The 23,518-nt window shown below is 47.4% G+C and overlaps 1 long non-coding RNA gene and 6 other non-coding genes across 7 annotated transcripts; all 7 read right to left on the bottom strand.

Moving 5' to 3' along the window:
• Nucleotides 1-9,029: 9,029 nt before the first annotated feature.
• LOC142291525 (uncharacterized) lies at nucleotides 9,030-17,584 on the bottom strand. Its single transcript, XR_012750501.1, has 7 exons — nucleotides 17,447-17,584; nucleotides 15,444-15,474; nucleotides 13,157-13,205; nucleotides 11,752-11,785; nucleotides 10,472-10,525; nucleotides 9,347-9,374; nucleotides 9,030-9,181 (listed from the first exon to the last, which is right to left on the bottom strand). It is a non-coding gene; the product is annotated as an uncharacterized LOC142291525 (long non-coding RNA).
• LOC142292848 (small nucleolar RNA SNORD99) lies at nucleotides 9,242-9,313 on the bottom strand. Its single transcript, XR_012750866.1, has one exon. It is a non-coding gene; the product is annotated as a small nucleolar RNA SNORD99 (small nucleolar RNA).
• LOC142292820 (small nucleolar RNA SNORD49) lies at nucleotides 10,357-10,427 on the bottom strand. The gene has a single exon (XR_012750839.1). It is a non-coding gene; the product is annotated as a small nucleolar RNA SNORD49 (small nucleolar RNA).
• On the bottom strand, nucleotides 10,603-10,673 carry LOC142292846 (small nucleolar RNA SNORD65). Its single transcript, XR_012750864.1, has one exon. It is a non-coding gene; the product is annotated as a small nucleolar RNA SNORD65 (small nucleolar RNA).
• LOC142292847 (small nucleolar RNA SNORD99) lies at nucleotides 12,516-12,586 on the bottom strand. Its single transcript, XR_012750865.1, has one exon. It is a non-coding gene; the product is annotated as a small nucleolar RNA SNORD99 (small nucleolar RNA).
• LOC142292826 (small nucleolar RNA SNORA44) lies at nucleotides 14,626-14,758 on the bottom strand. Its single transcript, XR_012750845.1, has one exon. It is a non-coding gene; the product is annotated as a small nucleolar RNA SNORA44 (small nucleolar RNA).
• LOC142292814 (small nucleolar RNA SNORA16B/SNORA16A family) lies at nucleotides 17,282-17,418 on the bottom strand. The gene has a single exon (XR_012750833.1). It is a non-coding gene; the product is annotated as a small nucleolar RNA SNORA16B/SNORA16A family (small nucleolar RNA).
• Nucleotides 17,585-23,518: the final 5,934 nt, after the last annotated feature.

The following is a 23,518-nucleotide window of genomic DNA, read 5'->3' as shown; positions in this document are numbered from 1 at the left end:
TGACAGGGAGGCCCGGGGGCGGGATTTTCACGACTAGGCCGCGGTGAAGCCGGGGACTAAATTTGAGGCCGCGCCCGACAAGCAGGCACGGTCGGCACGGAAGTCCACCGGCCTCCTCAATTTCACAACTACCACGGCTTCCGGCAAGAAGGTGCACTCCCTGCACAGTCCCCTATGGGGACACAGTACCTTTAAGTTGCAGGGCCCGGTCCCTGAGGTTGAAGAGGCTCCGGTCCGGCAGGTTCCACCAGGGGCTGCGGATGGATCACGGTCCCAGCAAATGGATGACCGCTCTGGATCCCACTTCTCCCAGAGCCGCGTAAGGGATGGTGAAGGAGACGGCATGTGGCTCCAGGCTCCGTACCCGCAATGGGTACCTCAACACCGCCGACATAGTGGGGTGAGAAGGGAACATGCCGGGGGCCCCGTGGGGGCCCTCTTTTCTTCCAACCGACATAACTAAGTATGAGAATGCATGAGTGGATGTGTGCCTCCTTCCACACAAAAGCATAAAACTGAGGAGCCCGTGGTCCACGGGAGGGTGTATAGGCAGAGGGGAGGGGGTTACACTTTTTAAAGTGTAATACTTTGTGTGGCCTCCGGAGGCAGAAGCTATACACCCAATTGTCTGGGTCTCCCAATGGAGCGACAAAGAAATGGCACTTTCATAGAAGCGCCATCTTCTGGCACTGTATCCAGCTCTTTCAGTGGGATTGATACCAGATGGCTTGCTGGGTAATGTGGTTAGGACTAGCCATGTATTATCAGCTGGCCCTAAGCCCGAAATTGGTGTCACACCAATATTAAACATTGTCACCATGAATTTCTAGTAAAGAAAAAAAATAGAAAATTAGAAATGAAACAATTAGTGACTCCATCTTTATTGAACTAAAGCCCCCCTCCACCATAGTCCTGGGTCGAGGGTCCCACGATGTCCAATCCTGATCCAGTATCATCTGATCGGTTTGCTTGAAGGCAAAGCGATCAGATGTGTCATGGACCTCAACATCCAATCCGGATCCAGTATCAGCTGATCGTTTAAAAGCCATTTATACAATTAGCTGATGCATCAGTAGAAAAAAAAAACCTATACACTTCTGTGCACTCCTTTCTGATCGCTCTAGGACCCGGCGGTAATCAGCTGATAGTTTAAGCCAGCACTCCTTTCTGATCGCTCTAGGACCCGGCGGTAATCAGCTGATAGTTTAAGCCAGCCGGGCGGTAAAAAGATGTCCTCACCACTGGACTTCCTGTCAGCTGAGCACCGGCAGGTTCTGCAGCCATCTGACGTGTCCAGGGAGTCTGCAGACAGGTGAATATGCTTTTTCTTCTACTGTTCACTTTTGATTTCGCAGCTGCTTCCACCTCCCGTCCGGACATAGCGCTGGATGGGAGGTGGAAGCAGGGGTGGTGGTACTGGGAGGATTTACTGTGTTTACCAAAAGAAGGAATCCTCTTCCTGTACACGTGATTGTACTGTTGAGGAGAGCCATAAAATGAAATACTTAATTAACCTCTGGACATAGAGCATTGTGGGAAATATGTCGATTTGCCTTCCATAATTCAGGTTTCAGATCATATACATGACACAGATATAAAGGTGGCTGTCATTGCCTGTTTCTCCACACCTTGCCTGGAATGCAAGGAATGTCCAGGTGTAAGAAGATACCATATAAGAGAAGACCAACCCAAAGATCAGATGACATTACAGACCAAACCATCCAGCATGGATCCACCAGATGACGTCCCTCCCATCACCATGGATCCATCCAATGATGTCATAGACCCGCCTACAATGACGCCTACCAATCAGCTCATGGACTAACATTGTTCGACCCACTGACCAATGAACACGTCCGGACATGCCCCTTTGCAAGGTTATATCAGAGCAAGCTCAGTTGTAATAAAGCAGAGCATGGGCTGACTTCTGTCGAGGAAAGATGAATATCCGACTGTCTGATCTCATTTTTCAAGCATGCACTCGACCCACACCAATTAGACCAGGCAGTAGGCAACTAGTGATCTCTGGTTAAGAGTTCACCTTAACAGTACTACTCACCCCTTGCGTTTATAGCTGTGTTTTTAGTCATAGAAACGCAGCTATATTTGCAATTTGCGTTTTTGAACATCTCATTGAACTGAATGGGTGAAAAGAAGGGAATTTTGTTACTTACCGTAAATTCCTTTTCTTCTAGCTCCAATTGGGAGACCCAGACGATTGGGTGTATAGCTACTGCCTCCGGAGGCCACACAAAGTATTACACTAAAAAGTGTAAGGCCCCTCCCCTTCTGCATATACACCCCCCGTGGGATCACGGGCTGCTTCAGTTTTAGTGCAAAAGCAAGAAGGAGGAAAGCCAATAATTGGTTAAACAATTCAATCCGAAGGAACATCGGAGAACTGAAACCATTCAACATGAACAACATGTGTACCCGAACAACCAAAAATCCCGAAGGAACAGGGGCGGGTGCTGGGTCTCCCAATTGGAGCTAGAAGAAAAGGAATTTACGGTAAGTAACAAAATTCCCTTCTTCTTCGGCGCTCCATTGGGAGACCCAGACGATTGGGACGTCCAAAAGCAGTCCCTGGGTGGGTAAAGAAATACCTCAAGTTTGGACTGTAAAAACAGCCCTTCCCTACATGGAGGCAACCGCCGCCTGCAGGACTCTTCTACTTAGGCTGGCATCCGCCTAAGCGTAGGCATGCACCTGATAACGCTTGGTGAAGGTGTGCAGACTCGCCCAGGTAGCCGCCTGGCACACCTGCTGAGCCGTAGCCTGGTGCCATAATGTCCAGGACGCACCCACGGCTCTGGTAGAATGGGCCTTCAGCCCTGATGGAACCGGAAGCCCAGCAAAACGGTAGGCTTCAAGAATTGGTTCCTTGATCCATCGAGCCAGGGTGGATTTGGAAGCCTGCGACCCTTTGCGCTGACCAGCGACAAGTACAAAGAGTGCATCCGAGCGGCGCAGGGGCGCCGTGCGGGAAATGTAGATTCTGAGCGCTCTCATCAGATCCAACAAATGCAAATCCAATTCATATCGATGAACTGGATGAGGACAAAAGGAAGGTAAGGAGATATCCTGACTGAGATGAAAAGGGGGATACCACCTTAGGGAGAAACCTCGGAATCAGGCGCAGCACTACCTTGTCTTGGTGAAACACCAGGAAGGGAGCTTTGGATGACCGCGCTGCTAGCTCGGACACTCTCTGAAGAGACGTGACCGCTACCAAAAAGGCCACTTTCTGTGAAAGTCGAGAAAGTGAAACATCCCTCAGAGGCTCAAAGGGCGGCTCCTGGAGAGCAATTAGTACCCTGTTCAGATCCCATGGGTCCAACGGCCTCTTGTACGGAGGGACAATGTGACAAACCCCCTGCAGGAACGTGCGTACCTGAGGAAGTCGTACTACGCGCTTCTGAAAGAATACAGACAGCGCTGGGACTCGTCCGTTAAGGGAGCCGAGCGACAAACCTTTTCCCAAACCAGATTGCAGGAAGGAAGGAAAAGTAGGCAATGCAAATGTCCAGGGAGACACTCCCTGAGCATAGCCCTAAGGTAAGAATATCTTCCACGTCTTGTGGTAGATCTTGGCAGACGTCGGCTTCCTAGCCCGTCTCATGGTGACAATGCCGTCTTGAGATAATCCTGAAGACGCTAAGATCCAGGACTCAATGGCCACACAGTCAGGTTCAGGGCTGTAGAATTCAGATGGAAAAAAACGGCCCTTGGGACAGTAAGTCTGGCCGGTCTGGTAGTGCCCACGGTCGGCCGACCGTGAGATGCCACAGATGCAGGTACCACGACCTCCTCGGCCAGTCTGGGGCGACGAGGATGGCGCGGCGGCAATCGGAGCTGATCTTGCGTAGCCCTCTGGGCAACAGTGCCAGAGAGGGAAACATAGGGTAGCTGGAACTGCGACCAATCCTGAACTAAGGCGCCTGCCGCCAGAGCTCTTTGATCGTGAGACCGCGCCATGAAAATCGGGCCATTGTTGTTGTGCCGAGACGCCAGTAGGTCGACGTCCGGCCTCCCCCAGCGGCTACAGATTTCTTGAAACCCGTCCGGGTGCAGAGACCATTCCCCTGCGTTCATGCCCTGGCGACTGAGGAAGTCTGCTTCCCAGTTTTCTACGCCCGGGATGTGAACTGTGGATATGGTGTATGCTCTGTCTTCCACCCACATCAGAATCCGCCGGACTTCCTGGGAGGCTTGCCGACTGCGTGTTCCGCCTTGGTGGTTGATGTATGCCACCGCTGCGAAATTGTCCGACTGAATTCGGATCTGTTTGCCTTCCAGCCTCTGCTGGAAGGTTTGCAGGACAAGATACCCTGCACAGATGTCCAGAACATTGATCTGAAGGGTGGACTCCTCTGAAGAGAGTCCTTGCCCGTCTGAGAAAGGGGTACGTTCCTGTCTAGGGACGTCGACTTCCCATCCCATTGGCGAAGAATGTCCTATAGAAGTGGACGCAGATGAAACTGCGCGAAAGGGACTGCCTCTGCATGAGGCGTCTTAAGGGGTGTGACTGGCCTTGAAGGAGAGACTGCACCCCCGTCTGTAGTGAACGCTGTATGTTCAGCGTGAGCTGCACTATCGCTGAGAGAGTGTGAAGCTCCATGCCAAGATATGTCAGCGATTGGGTCGGTGTCAGATTTAACTTTGAAAAGTTTATGATCCACCCGAAACTCTGGAGAGTCTCCAGCGCCACGTTCAGGCTGTGTTGGCATGCCTCTTGAGAGGGTGCCTTGACAAGTAGATCGTCCAAGTAAGGGATCACAGAGTGACCCTGAGAGTGCAGGACTACTCCCACTGCTGCCATGAACTGGTGAAAAGCCGTGGGGCTGTCGCCAGACCGAAGGGCAGGGCTACGAACTGAAGATGCTCGTCTTCAATAACGAAACGTAGCCAACACCGGTGCTCTGGAGCAATCGGCACGTGGAGATAAGCATCCTGATGTCTATTGACGCTAGGAAATCTCCTTGAGACATTGAGGCAATGACGGAGCGGAGGGATTTCATCCGGAACCGCCTGGTTTTCAAGTGCTTGTTGAGCAGGGTTAGGTCCAAAACGGAACGGAAAAAGCCGTCGTCTTTTGGTACCACAACCAGATTGGAGTAAAAACCGTATCTTGTTCCTGAGGAGGAACAGGGATTACCACTCCTTCTGCCTGCAGAAGAGCATCGGCTCGGTCGGGAGGTGAGGAAGTTCTGAAGATCTAGTCGGAGGACGAGAACAGAACTCTATCCTGTACACGTGAGACAAAATGTCTCTCACCCACCGGTCTTTGACCTGTGGCAGCTAAATGTCGCCAAAGCGGGAGAGTCTGCCACCGACCGCGGATGCGGAGAGAGAGGGCTGAACGTCATGAGGAAACCGCCTTGGTAGCGGTTCCTCCGGCTGCCTTCCTTGGGCGTGATTGAGCCTGTCAGGAATCTGCGCCTCTCTTGAGCCTTTTGGACGAGGACAATTGGGACCTGCCCGAGCCTGGGAAGGACCGAAACCTCGACTGTCCCTTCCTCTGTTGTGTCGTTTGATCTGGGCTGGTGTAAGGAAGAGTCCTTACCCTTGGACTGTTTAATGATTTCATCCAATCGCTCACCAAACAGTCTGTCACCAGGTAATGACAAACTGGTTAAGCACTTTTTTGGAAGCAGAATCTGCTTTCCATTCCCTCAACCACAAGGCTCAGCGTAAAACCACGGAGTCGGCGGACGCCACTGACGTACGGCTCGTAGTGCAGGACAGCATTAATAGCGTAAGTCGCAATGCAGACATTGCGAGGTTAAGGACGCCATCTGCGGCACAGATGTACATGTGACAGTGTCCACGTGCGCAAGACCAGCTGAAATAGCTTGGAATGCCCATACGGCTGCGAATGCCGGAGCAACCGACACGCCGATAGCTTCATAGACAGAGTTCAACCAGAGGACCATCTGTCTGTCCATGGCATCTTTAAGTGAAGTCCCATCTTCCACTGCAACTATGGATCTAGCCGCAAGCCTGGAGATAGGGGAATCCACCTTTGGACACTGGGTCCAGCGCTTGACCACGTCAGGGAGAAAAAAGGATAACGTGTATCCTTAATACGATTGGAGAACGCTTATCTGGATAAGTGTGGTGTTTCCGGATTGCTTCTCTGAAGTCAGAGTGGCCAGAAAAGTACTCAAAATACGCTTGAGATACTGAAAAGGGATTTCTCCTGCTGTGAAGCTGACTCCTCCACCGGAGGAGCTGAGGGAGAAAAATCCAACATTCCCTTGATGGACGCTAGGAGATCATTCACTATGGCGTCACCATCCGGAGTATCCAGATTGAGAGCGGTCTCAGGATCAGAGTCCTGATCAGCTACGTCTGCCTCATCATACAGAGTCCTGCTGGGACCCTAACCAGTGATGAAGCCGAGTGCCGCTCCCAGCGAGCTCGCTTAGACTGTCTGGGACTGTCGTCCGTGTCAGAGCCTGCGCCCTGGGAGGCATGGGACCCCCCCCGGAGCACTGATTTGTTCCAAATGAGGGCGGCCAGGGAGCATTGTATCAACAGTGCCCATGGTCCGTCTGGACTGCAAAGTCTCTAAGATGTTAGTCACAGTCACAGACAATCTATCAGCCGAAACTGCAAGTCAGTCCCTGTCCCTGGACAGGGTTCACAGGTGGTTCCTTTGGCCACCTCTAGCAGAGACCCCGGCTGACCAAGTGCTACAGGGGAGCATTGCACACAATGGGGACAGTGGAACCTGCCGTGTGGAACTGTCCCTGGACAGGGTTCACAGGTGGTTCCTTTGGCAGTATCACATGCAGTACAAGCAGCATAGAAAGCCTGTGCCTTAGCACCCTTGCTTTTTTGCTGCTGTTGTCCAGCCATCTAGGAGTATATAGCCAAGAATAGCGACCGTACAGTGCAGTGTATAGCATACCAGCATAAAGTACAAATGAACACTTCAGCACATGCAATACAAGCAGCCTAGAAAGCCTGTGCCTTAGCACCCTTGCTTTTTGCTGCTGTAGTCTAGCCATCTAGGCATAAAGTACAAATGGCATTAGTGGGGTCAGCACTTCAGGTGCTGCTTACCGCCCGCACAAAGGCGGGTGTGTGGTCGCTCGAATCCTGTGACTGGTTGCCCAGAGCTTGTCTCCCTTCTCCAGCCCAGACGGCGTGCAGGAATGGCTGCCGGCGTCTTGTGAAGAGGGGCAGGCCGTGGGCGTGCCCCAGACAAGAGCGGGAAACTGGCGTCCCACTGTGTCCAGTGAAGGGGGCTGGAGAATGCAAAGCAGACTCCAGCTCTCGGCGCTGACTTTCTGTACAGCGTCCCGCCCCTCCCCTGACTGGCAGGGCTGGGGGCGGGAACGAAGCGAAAACTAGGCCGCAAAGCCGGGGGACTCGAGTAATAAGCGCGGCCGTCCTATGTGCACGGCCAGCGCGGAAGTCCCCGGCGCACCACAAGTCCCAGCCGCGCCACAGTGTAAAACACCCCGCAGCGGCCGGCGCAGCAGTTTCTAACACATAAATTCACTCAGCTAAGCTGCAGTGAATAATAGCACAAGCGCTCCGCGCTGTTGTCCCCGGCGCACTAGCACTCCCAGCAATGCTGGTGTGTGTGCGCGATGTGTACGGGGACACAGAGTACCTTAATGTAGCAGGGCCTGTCCCTGACGATACCCAGCTCCATATCCAGCAGGTTCTCCGGGTCTGTGGATGGAGCTCGGTCTCAGTGCCTGGAGACCGGTAAGATCCCACTTCACCCAGAGCCCCGAGGGGGGATGGGGAAGGAAAACAGCATGTGGGCTCCAGCCTCCGTACCTGCAATGGGTACCTCAACCTTTAACACCGCCGACAAAAGTGGGGTGAGAAGGGAGCATGCTGGGGGCCCTAGTATGGGCCCTCTTTTCTTCCATCCGACAGTCAGCAGCTGCTGCTGACTAAAAACAGTGGAGCTATGCGTGGATGTCTGACCTCCTTCGCACAAAGCATAAAACTGAAGCAGCCCGTGATCCCACGGGGGGTGTATATGCAGAAGGGGAGGGGCCTTACACTTTAGTGTAATACTTTGTGTGGCCTCCGGAGGCAGTAGCTATACACCCAATCGTCTGGGTCTCCCAATGGAGCGCCGAAGAAATGCAGGAATAATTGACATGCTGCGTTTGTGGCCACCACAAAAACGCAGCTTAAAAAAAAAAAAAAAAAAAAAAGCTGTGTGCAGACAGCAAAAATTAAAACTTATAGACTTTGCTGGTGAAGCAAATTCATGCAGTTTTCTGAACAAAAACGCACCTGAAAAATGCCACGGAAAAAAGCGCTAAGTGCACACATAGCCTAACTGGTTGCAAGTTCTCACAGGCTCTTCCACCCACAAAAGGAACAGCTGCACGAGGCCCTTGAGCCTCGCATGTGGGGGGGGGTTCCTCTGCCTCTGGGCAGGTGAGGCTAATATGTCCTGGTTATTCACAGGTATGGTACCGCCACAAATCAGGTGCAGGTCGGGTGTTTGCAGGGGGGGCCAGACCTCCCAAAGCTAGTCTGTCAGGGTCATTGGAGGAGGTTGTCGACTTACCCCCTTGATGACGGTTGACTTCCACACTTCAGGCATACGATTGGCCACATAAGTATTAGTGATCTGTACTGACTTAGACTGGAAGCCAAAGGAGGCAGCTATCAAACTGTCGCACCATCACAGGACAAAGATGCAAAGGTTGTCCATCTATTAGCTCCTCCATCTTAAATGAAGGCTCTACATGCAGCTATTTCACAGCATGATGTTGGTTTTTGCCAGTTTTAACTCTGAGCCACAATCTACTATACAGAATCACTTTTTTTGTAAAATAAAATAAGTGCAGTGGATCAGTTTGGTGTTTTGGTTACAGGAAGAGCCTTAGATACAAACTACAGACAGCTTACTGTATTCAGGAGTAAGTAAAGCCAGATGCGTTCCTTTACAAGTGAAACATGCAAGTTCATCTAGATCTGCTTCCTTATACACCTACAATTTGCTTAGTGTCACATTTCAGAAGAAGACAGACAAATACAATATGTAGTTTTAATATAATTTATTAGTCTTTAAGCAGGAGACACCTACTAGTGAAAGAACCACATTTTATGTTCAGTTTACTATGAATTCCACACATCAACACATGCAGTTTCCTCTTGTGGATCATGTGCAGGAGCCTGCTGTCTTCCATACAGCCTGTAAGGGAAAAATTAACCAGTTATTTCAAAGAACCAAGTACATAAAGGATAAGAGTGATGCTGGCCTCAGTCCCATATCCGCATCTCTCATCCACTCTGTCCACCAGGTATAAGGTCATCATTGACCAGTTTAATAGTTTCCAGTAAAGTAGAGGTTACTCACCTCAGATGTCTGTCCTTTGATATCAAACCTGCACGAGAAACATGTTTCCATATTAGATATTCTGTAGCTGACAATTCCATCGCATCATCACCAGTGGCTTTCACACTTTTGTCCTAATGGCCCCCAACAGGTCAAGTTCAGGATTTCCTTATAGCAGGTGATCCCTTGATAATGACCACCACTTGTTCACTGGTAAGGAAATCCTGAAAACATGATCTATTGGGAACAGTTGTGAGGACTGGAGTTTGGGAATCAGAGCTTGATATTAAATATTGCTGTGGCATTTTGGTACCGATTAGGACCTATAAATTAGATATCTGGCAATTTCTATAATTACAGGTTCTTTAAGCTTAGCTGATGAATTCTCTGGCTACTAGATTGCTAGACCAGATTTTATTTAATTGTATGAACGTATATCTTACCATCATAAAAATAGACAATAGACAGTGATTGAAAAATATCAAAAGGATAAAAATCAAATTTGAATATCAAGATTTTCTATATATGCAATAGCGTTATCATTTACAATATAGAAATCCTTCTTGTCACCATGGTAGGATCTCAGGGGGCACTCCTCAACAATGTGCTGGATAGTTTGATGATCTGCTCCACAGTCACAGGTCGGAGAGTCATATTTTCCCCACTTATACATAAAATCTGCACAGACGCCAAAGTTTGTTCTGATACAGTTTAGAGTAACCCATGTTTTCCTTGGTAGATTGAAGCCTGGTGGAGGGTTTTGTAAATTAGGGAACATTTGGGGATCACCATCTACTACATTGACCCAAAGTTCTCGCCATTTCTTCTCTAAATTGAAGTCTTGTTCATGCAAGGTGATTGAAATCAAGACACCCACCCATCCGAACTGCAATCGTTGTATTCTAACATCTGATATTTTGGTGTATTGGAAGTTTTTCATTAATGCCAGACCAGAAAGAGATTGATACAGAGACCAGACCCTAGACTTGGAACCCGTGTACCCCTAGGTCAGCAGAAGTGTGAATAAAGACTGTCAGGGTGGAAAATAATCGTCAGTTATCGCATCTGACGGCACTTCCTATTCCAGAGTCTCATCATATCAGTCTTTTGTAGCACTAACCCAATCAGATGCATCTGAACACATACCTCATCTTTACAGGACATCCAGATTTCCATCCTTGATCAGATCAGCTCATATCCCTGGAGGATTAAAATAAAACTCAGATTAGTTGTGCAGGTCTATACTATAGCACATCATCATGAGACAGCTAGGATGTAGTCAGAAAACAGTCATCAACACAAAGTTTCTGCCGGTAATTCCAGCTATTTTGTTTTGTTTTCATCATGTATCATAGATACCCACATCCTTACATCAACTATTTAAAGCAGGTCTGCCGTCAGCTGTGCTAGTCCTCCTTACAAGCTACTTCTACACTGATGTTCATGAACTGAAGATCCAAGCACCCAAATGCTGATTGCAACAGGCAGCTACCAATGCACAGCAGACATGGTACGGAGGCTGAGTACTAGCAAAACTGAAGAATTTTTTTAGATAGACCTGCCCTCATTTAACTGAGCCCTTACACTGGGTAACAGCTGGTTAATGTTTAACCTTTCCTTCAGGTGGCCATAAGGAAAATGTGCTCCCTCTATAAACCATGCTGTAGGGTGTGCTTTTATCCAAGCAGCAATAAAGGCAGTTAATATTTGACTTCCTACCTACTGAGCATTTACACGGCTACAGTTGTTGATATAGCAGTGTGTACTAGCCAGTATTAAGCTAAATGTTGCAAGTGCGAGAAAGTAAAAATAAAAAAAAAAATTATACCTAAACAGATTTTGTCAGTGACCACAACAGACCAATGTAAAGGGCCTATGTTTAGCCAACAGTAGTCTTGCTGACAATACTAATAAAAGATGTTTGCTGATAAGGATCAAGCATGTCAGACTTTAGGCAGCCAGTTATAAAGATAAGTTGATACCAGAAACTTGAGACTCCAAACACAGGAGCGCTTAGCACTTGTGTATGCCAGTGTTTAACTGAATCGCCATCTTGCCAAAGGCCATCTTGCTCAGTCTGTCATGTGGCCATCTAAACTGAATGGGACAAGATTTCTCAACCTGTGGTCCTAGGGTAGGAAGCTCAGATGCATGAAACTCCCTTCCTTCAGGGATGTTTGTTTTAATGGTGCAGAAATCCTGAACATGTACATAAGGTAGATACCTACAGACCTGGGTCACACCAAAATAGGGCAAGAAAACAATGACCGTGGCCTTAGGTCTGGCCCCATAGGATCATTGTGCAGCAGCAGAACTGACCAAATCCATCAGCATTTACACTTTAATCCCCGCAGTAGTGTTTTATTGAAGACCTAGCGCAAAAAAAAAAAAAAAAAAAAAAAAAAAAAAAAAAAGAAGTGACTTACCATCCATCCAGAAATCCAAGAATGCCAGCTTTACCTTAAGGGTTAAAAAAAAGAAATTTAAATATGAAATAAGTCAGCAAGATCAATATTCTATTTTGTTTTATGCTGTAATGTTCAATACCTCAACTACTATCATATGTAAAGAACCAGCCCTGTCCGCTCATCCCCCATCATGTGACCCAAGCTGCAGTGACCTGATGACCAGTGATGTTATGACAACTTGCAGAATTGAAAGCCGACCTGGCATCAAGGCAGGAGTCAGTCTTAATGACTGGGCTGTGGGAGGAGTGTCATCGCATATCACAGCCCATCTTGCTTGTTCTCCCCATCACTGCAGAGCACTGCTGTGATGTGTAGTGAAACTCTGCCCACAAGCCCAGCCACTCAGACTGGGTCTCATCTATGATGCCGGGTGAACTTCCAATTCCGGATGTTGATGTGACAGAGGTCACATGTATGAGCGCACAGCAATAGCAGCTGTCACAGGCAGAATGGACAAAAGGCATTTAGAAAAATGCCTTGTCTCAGCTTTACAGCTATGGGACCACTACGCTTTGTAGTAAACCTTCCCTTTAAGACAGCGCTGAATAGCCACATGAATCACGTGACTGTCACAAGCCCCAGTGCAGACATCCCTGGAAGGGCACCAAGGAAGAGTATAGGTGTTATTTCACTAAGTGGGAGCCCAGGGATTGAGAATAGGTCATCTGAGGTGGACACACTTTAAAGGTTTGTTGCAACTGTACAACGTCAGTGGTGGATATTGCTGATCTCAGTCCCATATCCGCAGGAGTCATCCAACAGTCTCCAAAGAAATTGATCATCACAGACCAGACAAAACCCACCATGTCACCACATTAGATTCTGTAGAAACAAATATGATTGATAAATTTGACTGCTGCATCAGTCCACTGAGCTACCAATCCTGAGAACAAAGGCAAGTGTGACGACTACTCCACTCACTTCCCAGGGATAACATTGGTGCTTAGAGGAGAAATTTTAATGTATGAGCCTTCATATAAAAGAATAAAAAGAATTAAAAATAAGCTTCTCCCCAGAGTATCAATTGATACACAGCCATTATTTAGTGAATGGAATGTAGATAATACATTCACATCTCTGCTGTATTCAGATTATACCCCTGTTGATTACTGATTATGTCCCAGGCATCTACACATTTAATCACCCATTTAGATGTGAAAACTCCAGCAGCCATCATACAGAAGCTCTGCAAGTTGTCACCTGCAGGGTCCCCAATGCCTCTGGATGTATAGGCTTAATGGCATTGATGCATGTTGTACCAGGACTACAAATCTGAACAGGCATTTGTTCACAGGACTGCCACAAGCCATGTAGTAGTAACATGGCCACTACCATCTGCTCAAGAAGTTTAGTTTCATTTTACCTTTGAAGTGATCTTTAGCCATGGGGCATTGATGCTTGTGGTGGCACAACTGAAAATAAAATAAGTCAGATTAATCTTTGTAAAGTGTTTTAAAAAGATTAAGGTCATAAACCAGTCATAACAGCGATGTCAAACATCTCTTAAAGGGAGTGTCTTCCAAAGCAGCCTAAGCATTTATATAGGGCACCTAGTTTCTAATATACTAAGCATGTGTAGTTTAATTAAAAAACAACTTTGCATACAGACAATTAGGTACACCCTTTGCATGGCCTATGCTTTGGTGCAGTCACCCCCTCAAATTTACACAAGAGCTGGTACCTTATAAAGCCTGCACTGACTGGTATGGCACATCCAGCATTGTGCACAGGCATGATGGCGCATTAGGAAGCCAGTCAATCATTACAGCACTGGCTTTATTATGCCAACGGTAGAGTGGGTACTCTAAAATCTTCTCGTTTGTGTATCAAATAGGTCGATCTCTACATGCCTTGGGGACATACTAAAAAGAATGATGAAAAGAAATAAAAAGAATGAAGATAATAACTTACTAGGTGTATATTATGTAGATATATAAAAGGTTTCTTGGCAAGTTAGACATGGAATGAACATTATATATGAGCATTATAGGTGTAGAATGATCAGGAAATATATGTAGATTACAGGAAAATGAACACGTCCCATATAACCAGGTGTATATTATGTTACCTGAGCATTATAGGTGTGGAATAATCATGAAATGCGTTCACGTGACTGATCAGCTGATCGGGTAGCCCCACAATGTCCTTAAGCTCGGAATAGATGTAGCGCATCGTGGGACACAAACACATTTCATGATCATTCCACACCTATAATGCTCATGTAACATAATATACACCTGGTTATATGCCATATGCGTTCATTTTCCTGTAATCTACATATATTTCATGATCATTCCACACCTATAATGCTCAGGGAACATAATATACACCTGGTTATATGCCATAAGCGTTCATTCTATTATCTGCATATATTTCATGATCATTCCACACCTATAATGCTCAGGTAACGTAATATACAGCTGGTTATATGCCATATGCGTTCATTTTCCTGTAATCTACAGATATTTCATGATCATTCCACACCTATAATGCTCAGGTAACATAATATACACCTGGTTATATGCCATATGTGTTCATTCTATTATTATCTACAGATATTTCATGATCATTCCACACCTATAATGCTCAGGTAATGCAATATACACCTGGTTATATGCCATATGCGTTCATTCTATTATCTACATATATTTCATGTTCATTTTATGTCTAACTTCCCCAAGAAACCTATTATACATCTACATAATATACACCTAATAAGTTATTATCTTCATTCTTTTTATTTATTCCTTTTAATCATTCTTTTTAGTATATCCCCATGCCTTGTATAAGTACGGTACTTTGGGGGAGACACTCCCTTTATGCCAGTTACAGCTTTGTAGGTAGGTAGAGTGACAGCTTCAGGCATCAGATTAAGACCCAACCTGTCAAAGCCCCACCGTTTTTCTTGCATGTAGTTGGAAAAGCTGCTGCTACGTGCTAGCTGCAGCCCTCGGTTGACATGCTTAGGTCAACATAAAAGCAACCATTATGACCGGACCACTCATTACATGTAGTACTAGTGAGTGTCTACATTGCTATAGCTTGAAGGATCTGGTCTAAGACCCAGCTACAGACATTATTAAAATGCAGACCTCAAAACTTAAAAGCATCCAACTTCTGAAAAGCCCTAAAAGCACAGATCAGTGGGGGTTTAAGCACTAAGATGCCCTTTAGATGAGCCAATAATTTACAAATAAGCATTGTAAGAATGCATGTTGGCAACATGTATTGATGACAGTCACCCAATTAACAAGCAGAACACTTATAGGTGCAGAGATTATGCATGCAAAGTTGTCAGGAGCACATTGCCCCATGTAAAGTGAAGTGCGAGCAGTTATGTTGATTATGTGCCTGCTGAATAGCCCAGTAAATGGCCATTCATTGGATTTTATATAGCTAGTCAGGGGACAAAGTACACAGCAAGTGTGCAAAATTGTGTAATAACCCAGGCACTCATCCCCTGATTATAGCCATCAGTGGGGTCTAAGGAACCACTACCTGTGCTTTTAAAGGGGCATTTATAATGGTCAACAGTGTTACACCCAAGGGCTCAACCTATTACCATTACATTAGTACAAGTACAAAGAGCGTGATCATTTGAGGGGAAGGAAAAAAAAAAAAAAAAAAAAAAAAAAAAAAAACTTAATTACCTTTGAGGTATAACTTCATCTCCACAGGGACCTTCAGAAAAGGAAATAAGAAAAAAGTTAGATACCACACAAGGCTACATGAGACGTACAGGGCTGACTGCAGACACTTTTCCTTTATAGCAGTTTTCTAGTGCACATTCTGTAGATAGAACAGTCACCAGCACTGACATCAGTGTCAGCAGGTATTGTACAAAGCCTTTTCTAATGGAAAAGTGCATGAAGCCTGGTGATGCCACAACCTGCACAGGTGTGCACATTAGCACCACTCACCTACAGAACAGGAGCAGCAGAATCTCTTCTCCCCTACATGTAGAAAGCTATAGGCACTCACTATATTAAAGTTAACATGTCAGGTTTTCTGCCCTCCAACCAGGCAGCTTTCACATCTGTAGGACAATTCCCTGCCTAATCAGACCTGTATAATGTTATACTTGTGTTAGAAAAACCCACAAAACAAAGCTCCGCTGTTCCTACGCCCCTTGAGCAGTTGGCCCTCTTTTCACGTTATCACTCCTGTGGGCAGGATAACATGGTTGCCATAAGCCGGTGTCACCACAAGCTCTTGTTAGGCTATGTGCGCACGTTGCGTACTAGCCTGCAGAAATTTCTGCAGCGATCTGAAGAGCACATGTGCGCTTTAGATCGCTGCAGAAATGTCCGTAGTGAGCGCCGATTCCATGCGCTCTGCCTGCAGCTCCTGCCATAGACAGAGCAGGAGCTGCCGGCAAAGCGCAGGAAAGAAGTGACATGTCACTTCTTTTTGCGCAGCGCTTCGGCAGTAGCCGAAGCGCTGCGCACTGAGATGCCACGTGCGCACGGCCCCTGCACAATCTCCATAGACTGTGCAGGGGACGCAGGACGCATGCAGTTACGCTGCGCTGCAAAGCGCAGCGTAACTGCATGAATTTACGCAACGTGCGCACATAGCCTTAGTCTCACGCATGCACTTGGCTTTGTTAACCCACATTGCACCTCGGAAGCCACAACGTGTACCCAGATTCAAAGGCGCAGTGACGCTACCAAAATGATTGCACACATGCACTGGATTTCCTGAAGCCTCGCTAGATCATGGAAGTAATGTTATTGAGCCCACAGGGGTGTGATATCATGGAAAGAGGGCTGGATGGTCTGGGAACCGAACATCTCTGCGACAAGGCAAGGTACTACTTTGCACAGCAAAGCTTACTGTTAAAATATTAATTGAGGTAAGTGGACATACAGGGCTGGTTAGACCGGGCATTTAAAGGTGTGACTGCTGCTGAGTTGGAGGGCAGGGACCTGACAGGTTCCTATTAAATTTCAGGCACAAGCTCAGTCATATTTGCAATAGGTAGTCATGCCTGGTACTAAGGGTGCACTTACAGGCATCTGATCCAGAAAGCAGGCCACCCACCGGCTGGAAGCTGTCATGGCGCACTACACGTATCACTGATGGCACCGCAGCTGTATATAGAGGCGTGCGCACCCTAAGGAGGCAGGGCCATACCCATCCAGAGCTCCCCACATGGCAGCATACAGTGAGCACTGTGCGCTCGGAGGAGCCGCCATTACCGAGGCCTGTGAGGCGCTCAGATTAGAAAACAGTCTCCTCGTCGTGGATCAGAGCGCAACTGCACTGACATGTATGTTACGTTACCTGCAACCAGCACTACATACGCCCGCCGGGGCCGCGCACTACATACGCCCGCCGGGGCCGCGCACTACATACGCCCGCCGGGGCCGCGCACTACATACGCCCGCCGGGGCCGCGCACTACATACGCCCGCCGGGGCCGCGCACTACATACGCCCGCCGGGGCCGCGCACTACATACGCCCGCCGGGGCCGCGCACTCGCTGTGCCTGTATTCCCCCACAATGTTGCCATCACCGGCACAGAGAAGCCAGAGCGGCGACCGTCGGAAGAAAGTTCCTGTCGGCCTCTGTTTGACCGCGTTAGACACATGAAATTCTAACTCAGCTTCGATCAGGGCCTGAACACAAGAAGCCCTGGTAATCTCCTCACCTGGTCACCTCCATGTATCGCTATGTGGAGCTGGCGGGATGTGCAGCGACATTGTGCAGGCGTGGCCGGCCTGGCCTTTAGAACCGCCGCAACCGAACACCATAATGCCAGGACCACCGGGAGAAAGAGAGCGAGGAGAGCGTGCTTCAGCCTTTTATAGGGTTAAGAAAGCTATGCAGAACCCTCTGATTGGTAGGAACTAAAGTGGGCGGGGAAAAAGCAATGCTTGATGGGATATATAGTGCCTAACAACGCAATGCTTGATGGGATATGTAGTTCTAGATAAAATTCACGGTTTATAAACGTAATTGTAAGGGCAGAGCCGTAACTTCAGTCATTTATCCCTATGGGGTGGTATCACACCACGTGCACAGGACTGGGCTTTTGATTTCATGCATATACAGAACAGAAATTCCACCAGTTTGGGTGTCCATGTATAAGTTGGTCTCTCAGGGCGTGTTCACACTGCGTTTTGTTTTGCCATTTTCAAGCAGAAGACTCTAAAAACCCTCCTTTTCTCAGCAGTTTCGATTGTTTCCTTAGCATTTTTTTCTCCCGTTTTCTGGGCATTTTATAGTTCCATTGAACAATAAAGAAAACGCTGGCTATTTTTGTGGCACAAACACTGAAAATCCCGCACTGAAATCTTCCAGGCATCTTTTTAGCCTTTTCTTTGTCATGGATTGTAATTTATTGAGCATCTTCCAACAAGAAAACGCTAAAAAAAGCCACTTTATGTCTTTAAAAGCCTGAAGCATTAATAAGGCTCTTAAAAACCTGAACATATGACTTAGGCCCCTTTCAGACGTCCGTGTTTAAACAGGTGCAAGCCACACAGACCAGTATGGTCATACGTGTGACATCCGTGTATCATACGTGTGACATCCGTGTGACTGGTACCGGTATAAAATGCATGACACTGAAATGAATGGGTTTTTTAATGTGTAAAAGATGGGAAAAGCCTGAAAAATTATAAATCGAAAAATAGGTAATGGATAGAACAAATACGTAGATAGATAGAACATATAAGATAGATACAGAGATATAAAGAAAGAAAATAAGAAAGAACATAAAATGGACAGAAAGAAAAAAACAGATAGAATAACGATATAGATATAGAGGTAGCTAGCTTGGCCAGCTGTTTTACAGCATTTTTATTTAAAAAAAAAAAAAAAAGACATGGTGTCCCCCCAATTTTCATATCCAGCACAGGACCAGCAGCAGGTGCAGGCTGCAACCCTCAGATCTCTGCTGTACCTTGGCTGGTTATTAAAAATAGAGGGGATCCCAGGCTTACATTTTAATTTTTTAGATGTGGGGTCCCCTCCATTTTACTAAAAGCAGCCATGGTACAGCAGACAATTGGGGGCTTATATTATTAGGCTGGGAAGATCCATGGTTATTTGGCCCATTCCAACCTAACAATAGCAGCCCACAGCCGCCCCAGAAATATCGCATCCATTAGATGCGCCAATTCTGCTGCTGGACCAAGCTCTTCTCATTGCCCTGGTGCGGTGGCAAACAGGGTAATATTTGTGGGGTTGATGCCAGCATCAAGCCCTGGTATTAGTAATGGGTGGCATCTAGCAGACACCCCCATTACTAATCCAGTTTTTGAAAGAATAACAAAGTTTATTTGAACAAACAAAACCTGACTCCATAAAAAAAAGGTCCGCTGTAATCCATGGTGAGGTCCCACGACGTTCCCCAAAAGCAAACCTAAAAAGACATAAAAAAAAGAAAATTATTCAATAAATATAGACAAGAGACACCCTCTTTTCCAATTTATTGCCCTATCAAAGCCCTAGTCCTGGTCAGCTGTAATCCAATTAGGGGGGCTCACTTCGATCCCATACTGCTGGCACATTCAATGGAGAACCGAACATTCCCCATTGATTGTGAGAGCAGCCCCTGCAGGCAGGCACACACACACTGCTGTGTATGCTTCCCTGCGACCTGGACCTCATAAGGTCAACTCAAGTCACCACAGGGGCGCCCTCAGCAGTGTGTGTGCAGGCCTGGCATTGACGTCACAATGAACTCTGATGAACCCGTGAAGGGACAGCCGCTACAGCCGCGGTAGCATGGGTGTCACGGGGATGCCGTCAGTATGTCATCTGAGTTCCTTGAATACTCCGATGACATCCTCACCTCACTGCACAAACACTGCTGGATACTTAGCGATGCGGTCCCCACCACTGAAGTCTCCGGTGCTGCTGCTGCTTCCAGCTCCTCAGTGCAGTGCATATTCAATGAGTATGATGAGCGGGGTCAGAAACAAGTGACAGCAGAGCTAAAGACAGCAATGCTGGAGTAGGGGAGTATAGAAAATCATTTTATTTCAGAGACCCGTGCTTTCTGCGGTACGTGTCACACTGATGTCACATGGCTCACATCAGTGTGTAGTACGTGTGATACCTGTGCTGCCGGAGGAAAAACTAACATGTCTGCGTGTGTGCGTGCGGGGAAACGCTGGGCCACACGGTTTGTGTGAAAACACGGCCCTGTAAGTACAGCATAGAATGATATGGGTACGTGTGGCATACGTGTTAAAAACGGATATCAAACGTACCTGAAATACGGACTCTGAAACCGGCCTTAGTATGAGCAGCAAGCCGTATATACATAGAGATTAATAAGTTCATTCCTTTAAACGTGGTGTTTGTGGCGTTTTCCACACCCAAAAAAAGGCAGAAAAAGTATCTAAAAAAATGTCTTTATTCTCCATAGTAACCAATCACAGCACAGCTTTTATTTTCCCACAGCAGGTTATGATATGAAAGCTATGCTGTGATTGTTTGCTATGGGCAACAAAGCCAGGTTACCATTTAGACACTTGATAAATGAGGTCCTTAAAGGGAACCTGTCAGGTCCAATATGCACCCAGAACCACGAGCAGTTCTGGGTGCATATTGCTAATCCCTGCATCTAGTAGCATAGATAAAATGATTTTTAGAAAAAGTATTTCTAAAGATCTTTCATCATATGCTAATGAGTGCGGGGACTAGTCCCAAGGGCGTTGCTTCCCTTGCTAGTTCGCCCCATTAGCATGTTAGTATGCCTCTGTGTGCCCCTGTGGGCATGCTAACATGCTAATGAATGCGCAGCATCAGAAGATCGTCTCACCTCTTCGGAAAGTCCGGTATCATGCACACTGAGCAAAATCCAGCAGCGGACGCGATGGCGGCGGAGATGTGAGTGAGATCATCCTGTGACGCCGTGCATTCATTAGTATGTTAGTGTGATGCCCCTGGACTATCAGGTCATCACAGGGTATTGCACAACCTATCCTCCCGTGCAGTATTCCACCTCCCTCTTGGTTCTGGGTCCCTCTCTTAATAATATTGCCTCCAACAGCAAATCAAATCCTAGATACACACTGCACCACACCCACCAGGCACACCAGTGGACGGCTTGAGTGGAATAGAGTCTCCCACCTGGGGGGTCAGGGAGGGGAGGTGAGGAGTCTAGTTAGTTGGGAGTCAGTGAGAAGTGAGCAGTGAGGAATAAGAAACCCCTCGAGCTGTGAGGAGCTCAGAGGAGGTTGGGAATAGTGGCTCCCAAGAGAAGCTGTCTAGGTTACAGACGGTGGTGTGGACCTAGAGGAGTCGGACCCCCGGTCACAGGAGATTGTGGCAAGGTGCCTGGACCTGTTGAGGAGGACGGCCAGCCCCCTAGCACTATCACCGGTCCGGGACCAAAGGCACGGTGTGGTACACAGACTCTAGGTTAAGGAGAAGCTTCAGGCAACCCGACAATTCACCTTAGGAGAACGGAGCTTTTATGATCTGTTCCCACCCCCTCCAGAATCGGGGCATTAGCGCAACGAGGGGGATAGGACTTTCCAACCCAAAATGGTCCAGAAAATCCCAAGCATGAGCCCTGAGAGCAAGCTCCCACACTTAGCCACAGTGGGGAGTGGGACCCGGCAAGTTTCAGACTACTGGGCCACCACGTTGATGTTAAACTTAGTGCCAGGAGGCAGGTCACGGATCACCAGGCAACACTATAGGAGACGGGACCCGGATGAGCTCCCCTCAGCGGCAGCGGCACCCAGAGAATTGATTTACCCAGTTGTCAGCGTCTGCTTATGGACTAAGTGAGTATGAGAGTGACCCCTGCATCCCACGGCATCCCACACTGAGTCCCAGGGCATTCCCCTACCCGTCAAGGGCTACAACACCTTGCTGCAGCACTTCATCACCCCGGGTACTCCCAACAGCAGCGGTGGTACTCCCAATTACCGTACACCACGGATGGCGTCCCGCACTATATCTAAATTCCCCTGTACATACTCCCCCTTCATTTGAGTTGCCGCACGACCCCGGGTCCGGAGACCCTTGAGCCACAGCGAACCCGGATCCGAGCAGCTCGGCTGCTTCCACAGGGGCGGCACATTAGTACACCCACAGGGGCATACTAACATGCCAATGGTGCGGCCTAGCAAGGGAAGCAACACCCTTGGGACTAGTCCCTGCGCTCATTAGCATATGATAAAAGATCTTTAGAAATACTTTTTCTAAAGATCCCTTTATGTATGCTAGTATATACAGGGACGGATAGGCAGGAATTAGCAATATGCGTCCAGAACTGCTCATGGCTCTGGGTGCATACTGCACCTGACAGGTTCACATTAATGTGAACACGACCTTATTCCTCCAGGGCTGTTCAGGGTTAAAGTTTTTTGTTTGTTTCTTAGCTATGTGTACACTGAGAGTTATTTTTTGAGGCGCTCAATAACAAGTTTCCTAGTGGAAACCATCTCAGGAAATGATCCATTTTAGAAGATTTTGTGGGGGGTGGCTTTTAAGGCTATGTTCACATGCAGTGTTTTTTTTCCAACTTTATTTCTGCAAATTATAATCTGTATTTTCCAGTAGCAAGAAAATATATGATGTGTCAGAAATCTCCTGCTGAATTTGAGAACTGCAGTATATCAATTCTTTCATTTTTGTAGTGTTTTTTCACCCATAGGAAGCAATGAGAGAGTGGAAAACTGCTGCAAAAATGCAACAAATGTTTTTGCAGCATTTTCAGTGAATAAAACAAGCTTTATTAAACTTGTATTGTAGGCAAAGCGGATTTGTAATCCGCACCCATAAAACGCTGCAAAAAAAAATATGCAACAAAAACACAGAGGAAAAACTATTGAAAATAGGAGTTTTCAGTGCAGCATTTTAAATGCCAAGTGAAGAGAAAAACCTGCAGCAAAATGATGCGTGTGAACATAGCCTTACGGTATGTGCACAGGACTTTTGTCTTCAGGTGTGCAGACCCACCAAGCTTGGAAGACTCTTCAAGAGACATTTTTTTTTAGATTTTTAGAGTCATTTCTTGAGCACTTATTTTTAATGTTTTTCCTTGATAAAAAAAAAAATAACCTAAGGCTATGTGCCCACAGGGACATTGTCCTGCGGTTATATCCGCAAGACATTCCGCAGGTGCTCCCAGAAATCCGCAACAGAACTTTCTCTGTTTCAATGCTGCGGATGCACAGCGGAATGTCGTGCGGATATGGTGCGGGCAATCTGCATTGAGGATACAGTACCATGGCTTCGGCACTGCATCCTCAATGCAGAACAAGTGCTGCAGTGATCGGGATGCTCATACTTACCTCCATCATGCAGCACCTCGCGGCCGGGTCACTGTCAGGCAGCGTCTGGTTCACTGTGCTGGAGGTGGGCGGGCCTGAACTAGCTCCGGCTGTCACATGACCGGAGCTCGTGCAGGCCCCGCCCACCTCTTCCTTCCTGTACCTGGCTGGATCCACCGCGCTGCTGCCGCTGCCGCTACACCGGACGGAGAAGTGACTCGGGTCTCTAACAAGGCAGGTAAGTATATGGGACCCTGCGGAGAAATCCGCAACAATAATTGACATGCTGCAGATTTTTCCGCACAAAAATCCGCACGATTTCCGCTGCGGAAAAATCCACAGCGTGGGCACAGCATTTCCCAAATGCCATAGAAATGGCTGGGGAGTAGCTGTGCTGCAGATTTCTGGAAAATCCGCGGATTTTCCGTGAAAAATCCGCGGCAAAATCCGCGCATTTTCCGCAGCGTGGGCACATAGCC

Source organism: Anomaloglossus baeobatrachus, chromosome 2, assembly GCF_048569485.1.
Source record: "Anomaloglossus baeobatrachus isolate aAnoBae1 chromosome 2, aAnoBae1.hap1, whole genome shotgun sequence".
NCBI lineage: Eukaryota > Metazoa > Chordata > Amphibia > Anura > Aromobatidae > Anomaloglossus > Anomaloglossus baeobatrachus.
This window is presented reverse-complemented; position numbering and strand designations above follow the sequence as displayed.